Below are 20494 nucleotides of genomic sequence, written 5' to 3'. Positions count from 1 at the left end.
AAAGTTTAACTAGAGTTTGGCGAGTAAACTCTTCATAATTAAGAAAAATAAATTACTTACCTGTGGAATGTTTTCCCAGAACCTTTCACAAGTCGATTTGTACAGTTTATTGCAGCACACGAAGGCATATTGCTGATATTTGTTGAACATTCACACTGCTCATGTTAACAATAGGCCTATCTGTACGCAGAAAGCGGAGGTGTCTTGCGCTAACTAAAATGGCTGCCGCGTTGCGGCGGAGGGGCCACACAGCGGCCTGCATAGTTCTTCTACGTCTATTTGAGTTCTGTGGTTGCACCCACACACCAAATTAGAATTCGGTCCTTCGCTTATGCACGCATGCATGCACGTACGCACGCATGCACGCCCGCACGCACGGACGGACGGGAAAACCATAGTCCCCCTTTCGCTCGGCGGTGCGACGGGGGACAATAAGGCATTGCTAATTGAAGTGTTATTACCCAGCGAATTTGGCCTAAGCAATGCAGAAATCAAGAAAATGACCTAATACCAAGCCCTCAAAAATGAAGTGAAAAGATCCTGGAAGCTGAAGCGCGCCAAAATTGTACCAGTGATGATTCCGGCAACGGGAATGATAGAGGCTACGAGTGAATGCAGGTGGGAGACGAGAGATGGTTATCGAAGAGATCAAATGTATGGAAGAAGAGAGAAGAACGGTGCAAGCTGTAAGTCAACCTCAGCAAGGAGCATGCACGACATGGGAGATGGCTGTGCAGAATATTATCTGGGATTCGCTGTGGAGGATGGAGCAACAGAGACTCATCTTTGCACTTAAATCAATGTGTGACCACCAGATGCAAACTGCGGTGAATCTGGCAAAATGGAGATTGGCTGAATCAGCAGAATGCGCAAAGTGTGGCAGAAGAGAGACCATAGAGCACGTACTAGCTGGTTGCCCGAAATCTTTAGACAGGTATACTTGGAGACATAACCAGGTTTTCCGAGTGATTGGCGAGGTTACGAAGAGGATATGTGATGAGGCAAACAAATTGGACATGAAAGATAAAAACCATTATCAACTTCATAAAGGAGGGTGAGAAAATGAAGTTAAGCAATGTCAAGGGGGCAGGTTGCATTTTGAAGCCAGGTATGGGTTGGCAGATAGATGCAGATTTGGACAGAGCGCTCAGATTCCCATCTCACACTGAAATCATCCAACAAACCCCTGATTTAATGATTTGGTCTGATGTGGTGAAAAGGGACATCATCGTTGAGCTGACAGTACCTTGGGATGGAAATATGTACATTTTTTTTTTTTTTGTATACTTAGTCGAGGCTCGTAATAGAACTAAAAGTGGGCATATAAAAGAAAGCTTTGTAGGTATGAAGAGGTTAGAGAGGTGTGTGATGACCGTGGGTGGAGTGTGCTGTGCTACCAGTGGAAGTGGGTTGTGGAGGTTTTGTGGAAAGGTCCATGCTGAAGTACCTCAAGATGATTGGAACGTCATCAAAACAAGACAAGAATATCATGACAAAAAACTACAGGAAACAGCAGAAACAGCCTCATTGTGGAACTGGAGATAGAGGCGAGTGGAAAGTGAATCAATTTCATATTTAAAGGCACGTCTGGTGCGAATATGGATTTGGTCAATGATATCTGGTCGTGATTATGGAGGACGATGTCGCTTGGTGGTTTATGTGATCCAATGCTAGGGCTTCCAGGGAGGAGCTGTACTGGAGTAGGCCCCAAAACTGTGATGATCCACGGGTTCCAGCTGAGGAAAGTGGCATCGATCAGTGTTCTGGCATAATTTGTTCTGTTCATCTATATTATAAAACAGGAGTGTCTGTCTGTCCGTCTGTCTGTCTGTCTGCCCATCCCCAAACTACTCCCTCACCTTTGGGGCTAGCCCCGCCAAACCCCCCATGGAACGTTTTGGGGTCTCAGCGGATGTTTTGGGGTCCCAGGGGGTTTCAAAAATTCCTCAATAAGATTATGATTTTGAAATTAACTCGATACAAACCTGCCGCGAATCTGGAAGTGGACAGATTACGGCAATGAGCTGGTTTGATAATATCCCAAATACAATCGTCATTTAAAACAGTATTTTGTTAAAGTATCAATTTATGATTGGAATGACGTTTGGAATTAAGTGAATATAATTACGATTTTGAATTCGTAATTGTATTCACCCAACCGTACGGAACTACTTCACATCCGGATTTAAATATTTGTTCATGTCACAACTGTTGGTAAAAGTTTATTTTTATATTAATGCTGTTTGATTTGTGATTGGAGTTATGCTGTTTGGAATAAAAATAGAGATATAGAGATCACGTGAATGAAATGCCATGACGGTTTCTACTTTCTAACCGTGACATTCGCGGATCCACAAACAGTTCAATCTTGGTTTCATCAGACCACAGAATCTTGTTTCTCACAGTCTGAGAGTCCTTTAGGTGCATTTTTGCAAACTCCAAACGGGCTTTCATGTGTCTTTCACTGAGGAGATGCTTCCGTCTGGCCACTATGCCATAAAGCCCAGATCGGTGGAGTGTTGCAGTGATGGTTGTCCTTGTGGAAGTTTCTCCCATCTCCACACAGGATCTCTGGAGCTCAGCCAGAGTAACCATCGGGTTCTTAGTCACCTCTCTTACCAAGGCCCTTCTCCCCCGATTGCTCAGTTTGGCCGGGCGGCCAGCTCTAGGAAGAGTCCTGGTTGTTCCAAACTTCTTCCATTTAAGAATTATGGAGGCCACTGTGCTCTTGGGAACCTTCAATGCAGCAGAAGTTTTTTTGTAGGCTTCCCCAGATCTGTGCCTCGACACAATCTTGTCTCTAAGCTCTGCAGGCAGCTCCTTCGACCTCATGGCTTGGATTTTGCTCTGATACGCAGTCAGCTGTGGGACCTTATATAGACAGGTGTGTGCCTTTCCAAATCATGTCCAATCAATTGAATTTACCACAGTTGGACTCCAATCAAGGTGTAGAAACATCTCAAAGATGATCAAGAGAAATGGGAGTCACCTGAGCTAAATTTCAAGTGTCAGAGCAAAGGGTCTGAATACTTATGTCAATGTGATATTTCAGTTTTTTCTTTTTAATAAATTTGCAAAACTTTCTAAAATCCTGTTTTCTCTTTGTCATTATGGGGTATTGGGTGCAGATTGATGAGGGAAAAAATGAATTTAAACGATTTCAGCATCAGGCTGCAACATAACAAAATGTGAAAAAGGTGAAGGGGTCTGAATACTTTCTGAATGCACTGTGTATATATATATATATATATATATATATATATAGATATATATATATATATATATATATATATTGTTACAGACGCGGCTTTTAGATGTTATATTGACCGAGCGGTGGTGTATTTAACCGCGTCCGAACAGTTACTCCCCGATTAAAACCCGATTCTACCCGACGTTGACCAGATCGCCCCACAGATATTCAATCGGGAAATCTCTAAAGCGACCGAAAGAGAATGAAAAAGAAGAAGAAGAAGAATACGGAGGAAGAACAGATTTTATTATACACACACAAGCAATGGATGGAAGAAGCAGTAACACAGCGAATCGTTAACTTACACTATTCATTTTTACTTAGCCCCAAGACAACGAGTAGGACAGGACGTTCACACTTACACAGGGGATAATGCAGGCAGGTAAGGCTTGAGAGGGAGGCAAGGTCGGGAGGCCGCAGTTCGCAATTCCTCGCGGTTTTGGCGGGAAACCCTCCGTCGTGTATCCGCCGCGGTAGACGTCACGCGCTGGTTCGGCACACCTGCTCCTTTTCTTGGGGTGGAGCCGTCTCCCTCCTTTCAGCGCGTCTCTCCAAAGCTGGTTTCCTTGCCGAGTACCTCTCCTCTTTGGCTTGGAGCGTTTCGCATCTCACCGCCTCTTGGTGCAGTCTCTTTGCTCATCTCCCAAGGCCTCTCTCAAGTCATCTCCTAAAGCAGTCCCTTACAGTCGCTTTTATCACCTCGGGCGAAATCAAGCCGCCGGCTCCGAGGGCACGCCTACCGGGTCGCTCACCGCGGTGTTGATTGGCTCTTAGGGCTGGTTCACTCCTTCCCTCTTATGACGAGGTGGAGACACGCCTTTCTTCCCCAAACCTACCTCGTGGCCAATGGTGGTTTGAAGAAAACCGCCCAAATTGCGGAAGGCAATTGGAAGGGAGGTTTTGGGGAAATTGGAAGGGCCTACGCTTATTTTGTTTGATACAATGCAAAGTCAATCTAGTGGGAAAACACATATTTAGCCTACATGGAATAAGGAAATACACTATTTAAAAGATATATCGTGACCTGCGTGTAAGTTTCATGGAATTAACTAGGAGGCCGACTGCGACCATTATTTACATTAACAGGGTGTTACCGTACTTTTGTAACGTTCACATTGTAACGTTTTCACATTCGTTACACTTCCTCCAAAATTGTTACACTTCTCAAAAACCGTTACACTTCTCAAAAACCGTTACACTTCTCAAATTCGTTACACACTTCTCAAAATCGTTACAATATATATATATATATATATATATATATATACACATCTCTATTTATACAGACTTGGCATTTAATATGGAATATTTTTTTTTTCTTGACTTGGGTTTACTTTCTGAACTCGGTATATCAATCTGGTGAGTTTCTTTTACGCTTCGGTGATTTCTTTGTTAAAAGAACCATGTCATCGATTGTCTGTCGCAGCAAGAAGTCAATAACAGGATTATATCACAGGTGGCATGACAAAATGTACGGACAGGTACATTTGACGATTGGCTTCACAATCGGGTATATAAGGGTTGTTGCGTTCTGTATTAGTGGAAAACAACTGCTGCACGTCTACAAAAGTTATTGCCGCTTCCCCTGGAGATGGTCCGTCAACTCGACAATGCTGTTTGTCATTTAGTGGTGGCTTTACGAAATTCCGGCATGAAACAGCGTGCTATTGCTCGGCAGTATGGCATCACTCAAGGTCAGGTATCAAAGATCCTGAAACGAAATGCTCAGAGGGGTGTCCCTACTCCAATACCGAGGTCAGGACGTCCCCGCAGAACCACAAAGAGGGATGATCGCCAGCTGCACCGGTTAGTCCGCAATGGCCGTACCAAGTCAGCTAATCGGCTTAGGGCTGAGTGGCAGCAACTGACAAATGTGCCTGTATCCAGAAGGCTAGTCAACCAACGACTGGTTCAAGCAGGCTATCGTGCCAGGCGTCCCCTGAGAAAGCCACGTCTGACCAGACAACACCGCCAGCGCCGATTGCAGTGGGCCAGAGAGCACCGTCAATGGCGGTCAGGACACTGGAATCACGTGATCTTCAGTGACAAGTCTAGATTTATGGTCTATCGTCAATATGGCCGCGTCCGGGTGCGCAGACAAGTGCATGAAGCCTACAACGAAGATTGTATAGTGCCAAGAGACCAAGCTGGAGGTGGTGGGGTGACTGTTTGGGCTGCTTTTCATGCAGGGGGCAAAACTGACCTGGTTGTTCTGAATGGAAACCTGAACTAGTTCAAGCACAGGGCCATTCTGGAAGAAACATTGCTTCCATTTGTTCGTGCAGCCTTTCGAGGAAACTTTGTCTTCCAAGATGACAATGCACGGCCTCATCGTGCTCGCATGATCCAACACTTTCTTGCTGACCGTGGTGTAGAGCATATGGAGTGGCCTGCCATGTCCCCGGATATGAATCCGATAGAGAACTTGTGGGCAGAATTAAAGCGTCAAATCGACAACTTGGACCAGCAGCCTGCCTCTGTGCGTGAATTGCAGCAGGCTATTGTAACTGCATGGCAAGCGATTCCTGTCCAAACCTTGGCAAATCTCGTGAACAGCATGCCTCAACGTGTACGTGCTCTCCTGAATGCTCGTGGGGGTTACACGAAGTACTGAACTGTAATTTTACTGTCCGTAATCCCAGTCGTAATTTAACTTTTGTTTTTGTTAAAAAAAATTTTTGGCTAATGTGCAAAATAAAGAGATACTTCTGGAAAACGCACAGAAGTTTAATACACAGTACTGTCCGTGAATTGAGTTCGATATCAGTTTACATCACTTTCAAGGATCAATTTATTTGCTTTGAAATGTCAAATGTGGTTTTTGTTTCTTTTAAAGGTCACATTAACAAAATCTAGAATAATTTCAACATAATTCCAATGAACTTTTGGTAAGTTCACCCCCACAAACAAAATATTCCATATTAAATGCCAAGTCTGTATATATATATACGTTTTCCAGAAGTATCCCTTTCTTTTGCACATTAGCCAAATTTATTTTTAACAAAAACAAAAGTTAAATTACGACTGGGATTACGGACAGTAAAATTACAGTTCAGTACTTCGTGTAACCCCCACAAGCATTCAGGAGAGCACGTACACGTTGAGGCATGCTGTTCACGAGATTTGCCAAGGTTTGGACAGGAATCGCTTGCCATGCAGTGACGATAGCCTGCTGCAATTCACGCACAGAGGTCGGCTGCTGGTCGAAGTGGTCGATTTGACACGTTAATTCTGCCCACAAGTTCTCTATCGGATTCATATCTGGGGACATGGCAGGCCACTCCATATGCTCTACACCACGGTCAGCAAGAAAGTGTTGGATCATGCGAGCACGATGAGGCTGTGCATTGTCATCTTGGAAGACAAAGTTTCCTCGAAAGGCTGCACGAGCAAATGGAAGCAATGTTTCTTCCAGAATGGCCCTGTACTTGAACTGGTTCAGGTTTCCATGCAGAACAACCAGGTCAGTTTTGCCCCCTGCATGAAAAGCAGCCCAAACGGTCACCCCACCACCTCCAGCTTGGACTCTTGGCACTATACAATCTTTGTTGTAGGCTTCATGCACTTGTCTGCGCACTCGGACGCGGCCATCTTGACGATAGACCAGAAATCTAGACTCGTCACTGAAGATCACATGATTCCAGTGTCCTGGCTGCCATTGACGGTGCTCTCTGGCCCACTGCAATCGGCGATGGCGGTGTTGTCTGGTCAGGCGTGGCTTTCTCAGGGGACGCCTGGCACAATAGCCTGCTTGAACCAGTCGTTGGTTGACTAGCCTTCTGGATACTGGCACATTTGTCAGTTGCTGCCACTCAGCCCTAAGCCGATTAGCTGACTTGGTACGGCCATTGCGGACTAACCGGTGCAGCTGGCGATCATCCCTCCTTCTGGTTCTGCGGGGACGTCCTGGCCTCGGTATTGGAGTAGGGACACCCCTCTGAGCATTTCATTTCAGGATCTTTGACACCTGACCTTGAGTGATGCCATACTGCCGAGCAATAGCACGCTCTTTAAATATATAAAAAAATAACCACCTTTAGAGGCCATTTTTCCCCACAAAGCGGGGGTTTGACTTTTTCGGGAACCGTGGTTGTTGTTGTTTTTTGGTCCCCTTTTTGAAGCAATGTTTTACGGCCGGATGCCCTTCCTGACGCCAACCCTTTTTGTCGCCTTTAACGACAAACAGGGAATTACCAGTGAACTGGTACTCAACTGGTACGCTCTTGAAGCCGTGAGATGAAGTGAGAGAAGCCGTGAGATGAAGGCCGTGAGAGAAGCTCGTGAGATGAAGGCCGTGAGATGGCCGTGAGATGAAGCTCCAGAAGTGGCTCGAAAATGAGTTTGATTTCACCATCTGGGGGACGAATATTTTTTGACAATTTTTGATTGCCGACTTCAAAATCCTGCCAGTATGTTTGTGACGGACAGGGAAAGTTGTTTCTGGTCTATCGTCAAGATGGCCGCGTCCGAGTACGCAGACAAGTGCATGAAGCCTACAACAAAGATTGTATAGTGCCAAGAGTCCAAGCTGGAGGTGGTGGGGTGACCGTTTGGGCTGCTTTTCATGCAGGGGGCAAAACTGACCTGGTTGTTCTGCATGGAAACCTGAACCAGTTAAAGTACAGGGCCATTCTGGAAGAAACATTGCTTCCATTTGCTCGTGCATCAACTGGTACACTGAACTGGTACGCTCTTTCATGCCGTAATTTCATAAAGCCACCACTCCATGACAAACAGCATTGTCGAGTTGACGGACCATCTCCAGAGGAAGCGGCAATAACTTTTGGAGACGTGCAGCAGTTGTTTTCCACTAATACAGAACGCAACAACCCTTGTATACCCGACTGTGAAGCCAATCGTCAAATGCACCTGTCCGTACATTTTGCCACGCCACCTGTGATATAATCCTGTTGTTGACTTCTTCCTGCGACAGACAATCAGTGACATGGTTCTTTTAACAAATAAATCACCAAAGTGTAAAATAAACTCACCAGATTGATATACTGAGTTGAGAAAGTAAACCCAAGTCAAGGAAAAAAAAATATTCCATATTAAATGCCAAGTCTGTGTGTGTATATATATATATATATATATATATATATATATATATATATATATACGTATATATATATATATATATACATACATATATATATATATATATATATATATATATATATATATATATATATATACACTAGCTGAGGTACCCGGCTTCGCCCGGGTTGAATAAGACAAATATATGATGAAAAGAACATGTATATTTTAGAGCAATATCACAGTACATTTCCTCCATGACGTTTTGTCAATTTTCAATTTCTCAAAACCTCTTGGTATACAACATTTCTGGTTTTCTTACTTGGTGCCAAGACAAAGATTGCTTGGTTTTCCAACCCTCGAGCAGCCCACGTACAGCTGGCCATGGGCAAACACTTGTTCTGTGAAGTTCAGGCCTACAACCTTCATTGATTGCCCCTGCACCTTGTTGATGGACATAGCAAAACATAGCCTGATGGGGAACTGAATCCTCTTGAAGGAGAATGGAAGGTCAGGTGGAATAAGTGGTATCCTTGGAATGAATACTTTCTCTCCTCTGTATTGTCCTGAGAGGATGGTTGCCTCTAGGACATGCGGCATCATTTGCTGGATTGTCAATCGTGTCCATTACACAGCTTTGGTGGATCAAGATTCCTTAGAAGCATGATTGGTGCTCCCACCTTGAGAATCAACCTGTGTGTTGGGAGTCCTTGAGGCTGAAGACTGTTGAGAAACTCAGTTGGGAAGTTTACTGCCTGATCTTCATCTGTCACTTTGTCAAGAGAATCATAATTTATTTCATGACCGGGAAGTTGGTGGAGGAGCAAATTGTTGATCTCTTGAACAGCATTGTTCTTGGGGGCCAAAATGGCTCTTTCGGCAAGCCATGATGAGTCCTGGAATTGGGTCTCCATATTGGGAAAGACCATTTTGATCAAGTCATCTTTTGTTTCAACAAACTGTCCAAATGGTAGAATAATTTGTTCTGATGCATCCTGAGGGTATAGGCCATTGCCAACTTTCAAAAGCTGGCTTGAGAACGCCCCTGCAGTGTTGTCACCAAGAAGGTGGACTCATGTTGGTATTCAGGGTAAGTCTTTGCACATGTGGCCAGAGGAGATAAGAAGACTTGATACAGGCCTTGACTTGATCTGCTCTTGTGCCCCGTTGGATGACTGGGAGAGTCTGACGAAAGTCTCCAGCCAGAACAGTTGTCACACCACCCATGATTTTCTTGTTGTTGCGAATATCTTTGTTTTTTTGTTGCGAGTGTTCTGTTCACTGCTTCGAATGCCTGCTTGTGGTTCATAGTAGCCTCATCCCAGATGATGATTTTGCACTGTTGAAGGATCTTGGCGTTTGCTGAATTCTTGCTAATGTTGCAGGTTGGGGTGTCTTGCTTGGTCAAATCCAAAGGCAGTTTGAAAGTTGAGTGTGCTGTCCTTCCTCCTTCAAGAAGTGTAGCTGCAATTCCACTTGAGGCCACAGCCAGAGCAATTTCCGACTTTTGACGAACCTTGGCCAGGATGATATTAATGAGGAATGTTTTTCCTGTCCCGCCAGGAGCATCGAGGAAGAATATCTTGCCAGCATCATCATCAACACTCTTCAGGATAGAAGTAAAGGCTTGCTGTTGGTCCTCAACCATTCTTGGGACATTCTGCTCTACAAATGTGGTCAGCTCTTCCATGTTGTAGTTTGTTTCCCTCAGAAGCTCCTGAGCCATTCCCTCAATGCTGTTTTCTGGTTGGGGCATTCCACAATTTGCCATAGTGGTTCCATAGGCAATCAGGTGCTTCTCTAGCTCAATCAGGGCTTGATTGTAGATTGCACAGTTGAAATCAATATCCACACCAGGGTTCTGACGTCTGGCCAAGTGAAGAAAGTCTTCAGACATATTTCCTTTGTGGTCCTCCCAGAGCTTCTCTGGATCCTGAATGTCACATGCTGCCAATATGATGGAAAACAGCTGCCATAGTTGCTTTGGTGCCTGTGAGACTGCTGCCTCATCCATGGCTTTTTTCCAATGTTCATCTTCTTCCAATAGACCATGGAGTCGGCAGGCATCGCGGAAGGTGGCACAATCTTGACCATTAACCCGTCGCAAATCTTTAAAGGATGTTGGACCTCTGACAGTGTGCAGGAGAAGGCGCAGAAAGAAACAGTCTCTGTTCTTTGGATGAACTGTGTAGACTCTGCCAATTGCACTGCTGGCATAAACTCCAGGATAATTGTCTACTGGAATGTCCTTCTTCCTGCGATTCCACGTTTTGTTCTCCCATGTGTAGTAGGTAGGGACTTCATTGTACAGAAGAGTCTTGGCAAAGTCATCTTCTATGCAGAGTTTGAAGAAAGCCGTCAACGTAGTCTGAGGAGGCGGCCCATGTGCTCGTGCTTGGGCAGTTTCTGCAGTGTAATAGACCCTTTGTCCATTTTCCAGATGTACCGGCCAAATTGATGACAGTTGGATATCGCTCATGAATGTTAAATCCAAGGATCCTCCACACTGCTTCGTTTGTTGATATATATCGGCCTGACTGGAACCTGCTAATCTCATCTGACCTTTTTTTTGTCACCTACTTCAAATGTTGCCATGTCACTGCCCTTATTGACATACTTGCATACATATTTGATGGACTTAACTGAGCTGCACAGTTCCACATTGATGTGTGCATTAAAGATTTTGCAGAGCATTTTGTTGTGGGGAACAACCCACCGATTGTCAGCGTTGTACTCTCCCACACTGCGAATGTTGACTTTAGCAGTGTGTCCCCCATCGCCAGTGCTCCTCCTGCGATACTCTGGATATCCATCATCACCAGTCTCTGTCTCTCGGCGAAGTTGTTTGGGAAATCTTTTTTGGCATTTGTTGTCCTTCATGCAAACAGATCGAGGGTTGATACTGCCACAGGGCCCATTAATCATTTGTGTGGAGATGGTCTTGAACAGTTCTGGGTCCATCTCTGGATCTGGCAGTTCTGCTGATATGATCCTGTCTATATCGTCTGGTCAGATTTTGTCTTTGCACCAAATCAAGGTGTGAGAGTGAGGGAGGCCACGCTTCTGCCACTCAATGGTGTGCATCCATGCTACCAAATCTCCAAAGATCATCCCTTTCTTCAGTAACCATATCAGTTTCTTCTGTTTTTCACTGAATACCCTGACAATAATGTCATGTTGTAGATTGGAATATTGTGCATTCTTGATTTCAGGCCATGCAGGATTGCAGGTGAAAGTGATGAATAGATCTGGATGGCCAAACTTTATGACATATGACATAGCATCCTGGGTTCTTTCTGCCATGTACCGTGGGCCACCAGTAAAACTGGACGGAAGAATAACTGGCTGGCCAATGTCTTCTGGATTAATGCCATCTGTTACGATGGCATCCTTCAGATGGATGTATTCCGTTTATTCGTTCTTGGCGCGAAAAATATATTCCAACAGTTGAAATCATCCAATCCACATTGATCACGTGGATCAGTAATTTTATCCACGCCTATGTTTTATCCACGTTCACACGTCACGTGACGTTTTGTTAACTTCGTTCTTTTAAAACTTTGTTTTAAATCTCAACTCCAAAAAACAAACCAAAAAAATATTTTCAACAGTTGAAATAATTATTGTTTCCAACAGTTGAAATTTAATGAAATTTGAATTCGAATAAAATCTCAACTAAAAAAAAAAACCGTTTATTCGTTCTTGGCGCGAAAAAATGGCGCGCATTTTGCCATTATGTGCGACTTTACGTCACTCCTACGGACGTGAAAACATTTGTTTTCCTTAAAAATATATTTAAAATAAATAAAATAGTACATAAATTAACAATAAAAGAAGCTAAAAAGCAATTAAAAATACAATAAAAAGCACATTAAAAAAATATAAATATGTACGTACAGTATACTGTACGTACGCGCAACCGCTGCTTCGCATTCACAACAGTACAGTATTCCTTTACTCTGTCTGTGTTAGCCATGGGTCCAAAGAAGGATAATGCTAGTGTTTTCAAGCGTAATGTGATTACGATGGACGATAAGGTAAATCCGATTAAAAGGTATGGAAAAGGTGGAAAAGTGTCGGTGATAGCGCATAGACCTTATCGCGAATCGGAACCGCAATGTGTCATGGGATCGGAAAGGGGCAATAGCGCCGCCACAAACTACACCATGGAATTGCAGCTAGCGCGGTTTTTTACACCATTGATATTAAAATAAAAAGTACCCTATAACCACCGGAATTTTATGCTGATTCCGAATCTGTGTCTAAAACTTTTCTCCGATGTGTAGTTCTTGAGTTATAAGCGGACATCCAGACAGACAGACACTCCTCCTTTATATATAGATAGATATATATATATATATATATATATATATATATATATAACACTACCAGTTAAAAGCTTTAGAACACCTCAATTTTTCCAGTTTTTATTGAAATTTAAGCAATTCAAGTCCAGTGAATAACCTGAAATGGTACAAAACAACAAAACAACAACAGGCATTTTAAGGCCATTTTCCCTGCAAGAGCGGGGGTTAGCCTTGCTGTCCCCATGACAATCTTCTCCATTTTGCCCTATTTTCTGCATCTCCCCTTGTTAACCCCATTGCCCGCATTTCTTCTTCGACCATCTTTAGCCATGTCTTTCTCGGTCTTCCCCGTCCTCTACTTCCTTCCACATTCATTTCCATCACTCCTCTCAACCAGTCACTTTCATCCTTCCTCAACACATGACCAAACCATCTCAAACTGTTTCTCTTCACAGCATCCATCACAGGCTCTATTCCCATCATCTTTCGCAATTCATCATTTGGCTTCCTCTCTCTCAACGATACTCCACACATCCACCGAACCATTCGCATTTCCACCCTTTCCAGCCTTCGTTGCTGCTCTACGTTCATTACCCATGTCTCGCTCCCATAAATCATAACACTTCTCACACATGCAGCATACACCTTTCCCTTCAGCTTCAACGCCACTCCCCTCCTCGTCAGCACGCCACTCAGTTCCCGAAACTTCTTCCATGCACATCTCACTCTAGCAACCGTTGCTGAGTCTGATCCACCTTCTACATTCAGCATGTCTCCTTGGTAGCAAAATGTTTTCACACCTTCCAGCTTCCCGCCATCTCCAAGATCCAACTCAACATTTCCTCCATCTGCAGCTCCCTCTGTGCACACCTTACACTTGAATGTAGCTGCCACACTGGTTAATGACCCTCTCAAACCACTACATTTTTGATGAACCCACTCAGCGCACATTGTACATTGAATTGAGTTCACTCCGACACCCTTCCTGCACATAGCACATGGCCACTTCCCAGTTCTTTCCACCTCACCACATGCTTTACCACTTGCCATCACCTTTGTTTTTCCGATATTCACCTTCAGACCTTTCGTCTCCATACATTCCTTCCACTTGTTCATCTTCTCCTTCAGTCCATCCATACTTTCTGCAATCAACACCGGATCATCTGCATACAACAACTCCCACGGTAAACCCTCCTTTACGTTCCGAGCCAGTACCTCCATCACAGCTACAAATAGTAGTGGACTTAGTACCGACCCCTGATGCACTCCCACCTTCACCTCAAACTCACCACTGTTCCCATCCTTCGTCCTTACAGCTGTGCACGCTCTTTTGTTCATTGCTATCACTACTCTGATCAACCATTCCTCCACTCCTAACTTCCTCAATGCCCATGTCACTACTTCACGTGGAACCCTATCGAATGCTTTCTCCAGATCAACAAACCCAAGAAACAACTTCTTCCTTTTCTCCATGTACTTCTCCTGCAACTGCCTCACAATAAAAAGCGCGTCTGTCGTTCCTCTTCCTGGCATAAATCCAAACTGCATTTCGTCAATCTTCACTTTCTTCCTTATCCTCCTCTCCAACACCCTTTCCAATACCTTCATTCCATGCTCCAATAACTTTATCGCTCGATACGAGCCACAGTCCAGAGGGTCACCTTTCCCCTTGTGTAGAGGGACGAGGGTACTCAGTTCCCAATCCACTGGAATGCGGCCTTTTTTCACCACCAGATTGCAGATCTCTGTCATTCTCTTCACACCCCAATTTCCCGCTGCCTTCAACATATATCCCACAACTCCCGTCGGCCCTCCCGCTTTTCTACTCTTCATTGCTTTTATCGCTTCCTCAACTTCCTTCTCGATTATCTTCTCTGCCGGTCCTAAACTGGGTTACTCTCTATGTTGCCATCCCATTCATTCTCTGCATTCAACAGTATTTCCATATATCTCTTCCATCTTCCTTTAATTCCATCTGGGTCCACAACGATTTGTCCCACTTCATCCTTCAAGCAACTCACCCCCATCACATCACACCTCTCTTTCGCTATCTGCTTTGCAATCCTGAATACCGCTCTCTGACCCTCTTCCGAATCCAAGCGTTCTCCGAACATTTTCCTACATGCCTCCTTCGCCTTTGCTACCTCTTTCTTTGCAGCCTTCTTGGCTGCCTTATAACTTTCATGCTCTTCCTTTTCTGCCCCCGTCCCCTTCGCCTTCTGCCACTCCTTGAACTTCTTCCTCTTCTCGTCAATCTTCTTTCCAACTTCATCATCCCACCACCATGTTTCCGAGTGCCTCGGTGGTCCTTTTGTCCATCCACATACCTCACCAACGGCTCCCAACAGACTATCTTTCATTGACATCCAACCACTTTCAAGCTCAACCACATCATCCTCTACCATACTCAGCCTCTCTTTTAATGCCTCCCTCACTGTCACCTCTTTCAACCTCCACACCTTCATTCTCGGTTGGTACTTCACCCGCCGAGCTCTCCTCGCACCTTTCAACCTTATGTCGCAGACAACCAAGTGGTGCTGTGAAACAGCCTCCTCCCCCGGGATCACCTTTGTGTCCCGGAGATGCCCCCTATCTCGCCTACGCACCATCAGGTAGTCAACGGTTGTCGTCGACCCACCTGAGGTGTATGTAACAAGCTTATTATCCTCTTTCTGGAACTGAGTATTACAAATCAACAAATCAGCTCCATCAGCAAACTCCAAAATCCTTTCCCCTTCTCCATTTCTCACACCATATCCGTAACCCCCATGAACTCCCTCAAAACCGTTCATACACCTTCCCGCATGTCCATTTAGGTCTCCTCCTACCACAACAACTTCCTTATCTTTCACGTTTTCCATCAGCTTCTCTATTGCACACCAGAACTTGTCCTTCTCTTCATCGCTCCGACCAACCTGTGGAGCATATCCCGAGATGACGTTCACCAAGAGCTTTCCAATCATCATTTTCACCATCATCAACCTTTCACTCACTCTCGTCACACTCACCACACTGTCTACAAACTCCTTAGAAAACAGGACACCAACACCATTCACGCCCTCCGGGCACCCTTGCCACACAAACTTGTATTTCTGTCCCTGCCTACCCTTCACCATTCTCACACCAGTTCCCTTCCATCTCGTCTCCTGCACACAACTTCTGTCCACTCTTCTTCTGACCAATACTTCCATCACTTCTCCTGATCTCCCTGTCATTGTCCCTACATTCCATGTCCCAAACCTCAGAAACCGATCTCCACGTCGGGCATCAGACTTTTCGTCGTCATAAATGGAGTGATTTCCACGCTTGCTTCGATCGGGTTCCCCACCTTGAGTTTTGACGAGAGGGAGTGGGGTCCCCCACGGGGTACTTCGGGCTGTACCCTGCCCATATGTAGTTGTAATTGTCATGGTTCTCTTTTTGAGGCAATGTTTTTATGGCCGGATGCCCTTCCTGACGCCAACCCTTTTAGTCACCTCTTACGACACGCAGGAATACGGTGTACCTATTCTAAACCGGGGTACACACCGGTAAGAAATGGTACAAAGGTAGGCAGTAAACTGCTCGAGGTTTAAAAAAAAGTTTAGGTTAACAAAAACAGGAAAATAATGTAAATTGCACAGTTATATTGTAAAAAAAGGCCTTCTTCCGGGAACAAGTAATGGGTTAACAACTTACAGCTGTTCTGCAGCAATGTAAGTAAATTAAGTCTTGAAAGTTGATGCAAACAATTCCTACAGGTGTCCCAACCTCTGCTGATTACTTGATTTCAAACCCCCTGTCTGTATAAAAGCAGTATTGGAACAGACTGTTATTACACCCTCTGAAGCATTATTTAGACAATATTGCACTGCAGGAAGTAGTATATTGCCATCATAATGGCGAGAAAAAGGCAATTAACAAAGGAAGACAGACAGACCATTATAACCCTTAAATGTGTAGATCTTTCCTTTAGAGAAATTGCAAAGAAAGTCAAGGTGTCAGTGAGTACAGTTTCCTACACCATCAAAAGGCACTTGGAAACTGGAGGAAACTCTGACAGGAAGAGGTCTGGCAGGCCCAAAGCCACAACAGAATCAGAAGACAAGTTTCTGTGAGTCAACAGCTTGCGTGATCGGCGGCTCACAGGACAACAGCTTCAAGCACAGCTTAACACTGGTCGAAGTAAGCAAGTCTCAGTTTCAACTGTGAAGACAAGACTTCGAGCTGCAGGTTTGACAGGTCGAGTGGCAGCAAGAAAGCCATTGCTAAGATGGCAAAATAAGAAAAAGAGGCTTGCCTGGGCCATGAAGCACCACCAGTGGACTACTGAAGACTGGAAGAAGGTCTTATGGACCGATGAATCAACTTTTGAAATCTTTGGTTCATCACGCAGGGTTTTTGTACGCCGTCGAGTAGGCGAAAGGATGGTTCCTCAGTGTGTGTCACCAACTGTCAAACATGGAGGAGGAAGCGTGATGGTCTGGGGCTCTTTTGCTGGATCCAGAGTCGGTGACTTGCACAGAGTGACTGGCACCCTGAACCAAAAGGGCTACCACAGCATTTTGCAGCGCCATGCAATACCCTCTGATATACGCCTAGTTGGTCAGGGATTCATCCTACAGCAAGATAATGACCCTAAACACACCTCCAGGCTATGTCAAAACTACCTTCAAGGAAAAGAACAAGACGGTAGGCTTCAAATCATGGAATGGCCAGCACAGTCTCCAGACTTAAACCCCATCGAGCTAGTTTGGGATGAACTGGACAGAAGGGTGAAAGCAAAGCAACCTACAAGTGCACCACATTTGTGGGAACTTCTGCAACAGTGTTGGGAAGAACTTCCCGAACAATATTTGATTTCCATTGTAGAAAGAATGCCACAAGTGTGTTCGGCGTTATATCTGCAAAAGGTGGCTACTTTGCTGAGTCAAAAATTTAAATTAAATTTTGTTAAACAAAATGATTCCATGATTTCTTTTTTATCTCCAATTGTTTATTTGTTCTATGCTTAATTTCAGAGAACATTGAGACATTAAATTGCGTAAATGTCAATAAAAACTGAAAAATTGAGGTGTTCTAAAACTTTTGACCGGTCATGTATATGTATATATATATATATGTATATACAGTATATATATATATATATATATATATATATATATACATACATACATACATACATACACATGCGCACACACACACACACACACACACACACACACACACACACACACACACACACAATGCCTTCAGAAAGTATTCACACCCCTTGACTTTTCACATTTTGTTGTGGTACAGCCTGAATTAAAAGTGCATTAAATCGAGATTATTTATGTTCCTGATCTACACATAATGCCCCATAATGTTAACGTGGATTTTTTTTTCAAAATTTTCAAAACTAGGGCATGCCCGTACTATATATAAGCTAGGACGTGCCCGTACGTGGGTGCCCGTTCCTTGCCAAAAAAAAAAAAAAAAAAAAATTTGTGTAGGGGTGTGTGTGTGTAAACATCCTAGGGCGTGCCCGTACGTGGGTGCAAAAAAACATGCGTGCAAACAACAACAGCAAAAAAAAACTTTGAAACCACGTGGCAGTAACGACCACAGAACCCCCCCCTCTATTTACATGAATGGTTTGGTCCATTCGCAACGACCACAGAACCCCCCCCTCTATTTACATGCAATGGTTTGGTCCATTCGCAACGCCAAAGCGAACGGCGAACGGCTAAATCGCCATAGCTCGGTAAGTACTTGTCCGATTAATTTCAAACCTTGAAAAGGCACATCCTCGGGTCCCCAGCAATATACCTGGCAAGTTTAAAGTATATCGGACCCGTGGTTGTCGAGAAACAGCGGTCACAGACTAACAAACATACAAACGTACAAACGTACAAACGTACAGAGATTACTGGAATTATAGATAGATGATAAAAATGAAATACAGAAATATCTAATTTACATAAGTATTCAACCCCCTGAGTCAATATTTCGTAGAAGCGCCTTTGGCAGCGATTACAGCTTCGAGTCTTCTTGGGTATGTCTGTATCAGCTTTGTAAATATGGATTCGGGAAGTTTCTCCAATTCTTCCTTGCAGATTTGCTCAAGTTCTGTCAAGTTGGATGGGGAGCATTGATGAACAGCAATCTTCAAGTCTTTCCACAGATTCTCAATGGGATTAAGTCTGGGCTTTGGCTTGGTCACTCAAGAACTTCATTGTTCTTGTTTTGAAGCCATTCAAATGGTGATTTGACTGTATGATTAGGGTCATTGTCATGTTGGAAGGTAAATCTTTGCTACAATTTAAGGTCTTTTGCTCTCTGAAGCAGGTTCTCCTCAAGGATTTGCCTGTATTTGGCTCCATTCATTGTTCCCTCTAATCTGACAAGTCTCCCAGTCTCTGCCGTTTAAAAGCATCCCCATAGCATGATGCTGCCACCACCATGCTTCATGGTAGGGATGGTGTTCGTTGGGTGATGAGTTGTGCTCAGTTTCCGTCAGACGTAGCACTTTACATTCAGGCCAAATAGTTCAATTTTCATCTCATCAGACCACATAATATTTTGCCTCATGCTCTGAATCTTTCACATGCCGTTTTACAAACTCCAGGCATGTTGTCATGTGCCGTTTTCTCAGGAGTGGCTTCCATCTGGCCACTCTCCTATGAAGCATGTATTTGTGAAGTGCTGCAGAGACTGTTGTCCTTCCAGCAGGTTCTCCCATCTCAGCCAAGGAACTCTGTAGTTCTGTCAGAGTGATAATTGGGTTCTTGGTCACTTCCCTGACCAAGGTACTTCTTGCCCGGTTGTTCAGTTTGGTCGGACGGCCAGTTCTAGGAAGAGTCTGGGTTCTTCCATATTCTTTCCATTTCCTAATGACGGAGCTCATTGTGCTCCTGGGAACTTTCAATAATCTATAAATTGTTTTATACCCTTCCCCAGATCTATGCCTCCTCACAATTCTATCTTGAAGTTCTACGGACAGTACCTTGGACTTCAGGGTGGAGTTTCTGCTCTGACATGCACTGTTAACTGTGGGACCTTATATAGAAAGATGTTTCTTTCTAAATCATGTCCAGTCAATTGCATTGGCCACAGATGGGCTCTAATCAAATTGTAGAGAAATCTAAACGGTGATCAGAGGAAATTGGTTACATCTGAGTTCAATTTGGAGCGTCGTAGCGAAGGGGATGAATCCTTATTGACTCAAGACATTTCAGCTTTTCATTTTTATTAAATTTGTAAATTTTATTTTTATTTCTAAAAAAAAACAAAAAAAAACACTTTGACATTATTGCGTTATATGTGTAGATCAGTGAGAAAAAAAAAAATCTTAATTTAATCCATTTTAAATTGAGGCTGTAACAACAAAATATGGAAAAAGTCAAGAGGTGTGAATAATTTCTGGAGGCACTGTGTCTATGTATGTATGCATGTACGTATGTATGTATATATGTATGTATGTATGTATGTATGTATGTATGTATGTATGTATGTATGTATATGTATGTATGTATATATGTGTGTCTGTATATATGTATGCATGTATATATTTATGTATGTATATATGTATGTATGTATGTAAATATGTATGTATATAATTATGTATGTATATATGTATGTATGTATATATGTATGTATGTATATATGTATATATGTATGTATGTATATATGTATGTATGTATATATGTATATATGTATGTATGTATATATGTATGTATGTATCTAAATATGTATGTATGTAAAAATGTATGTATATATGTATGTATATATGTATGTATATATATATATATATATGTATGTATGTATGTATGTATGTATGTATGTATGTATGTATGTATGTATATGTGTATGTATGTATGTGAATATGTATGTATATATGTATGTATGTGAATATGTATGTATGCATGTATGTATGTAT

The sequence above is a fragment of the Myxine glutinosa genome, chromosome 5, assembly GCF_964187855.1.
Source record: "Myxine glutinosa chromosome 5, kmMyxGlut1.1, whole genome shotgun sequence".
Classification (NCBI taxonomy): domain Eukaryota; kingdom Metazoa; phylum Chordata; class Myxini; order Myxiniformes; family Myxinidae; genus Myxine; species Myxine glutinosa.
Note: the sequence above shows the minus strand (reverse complement) of the source record.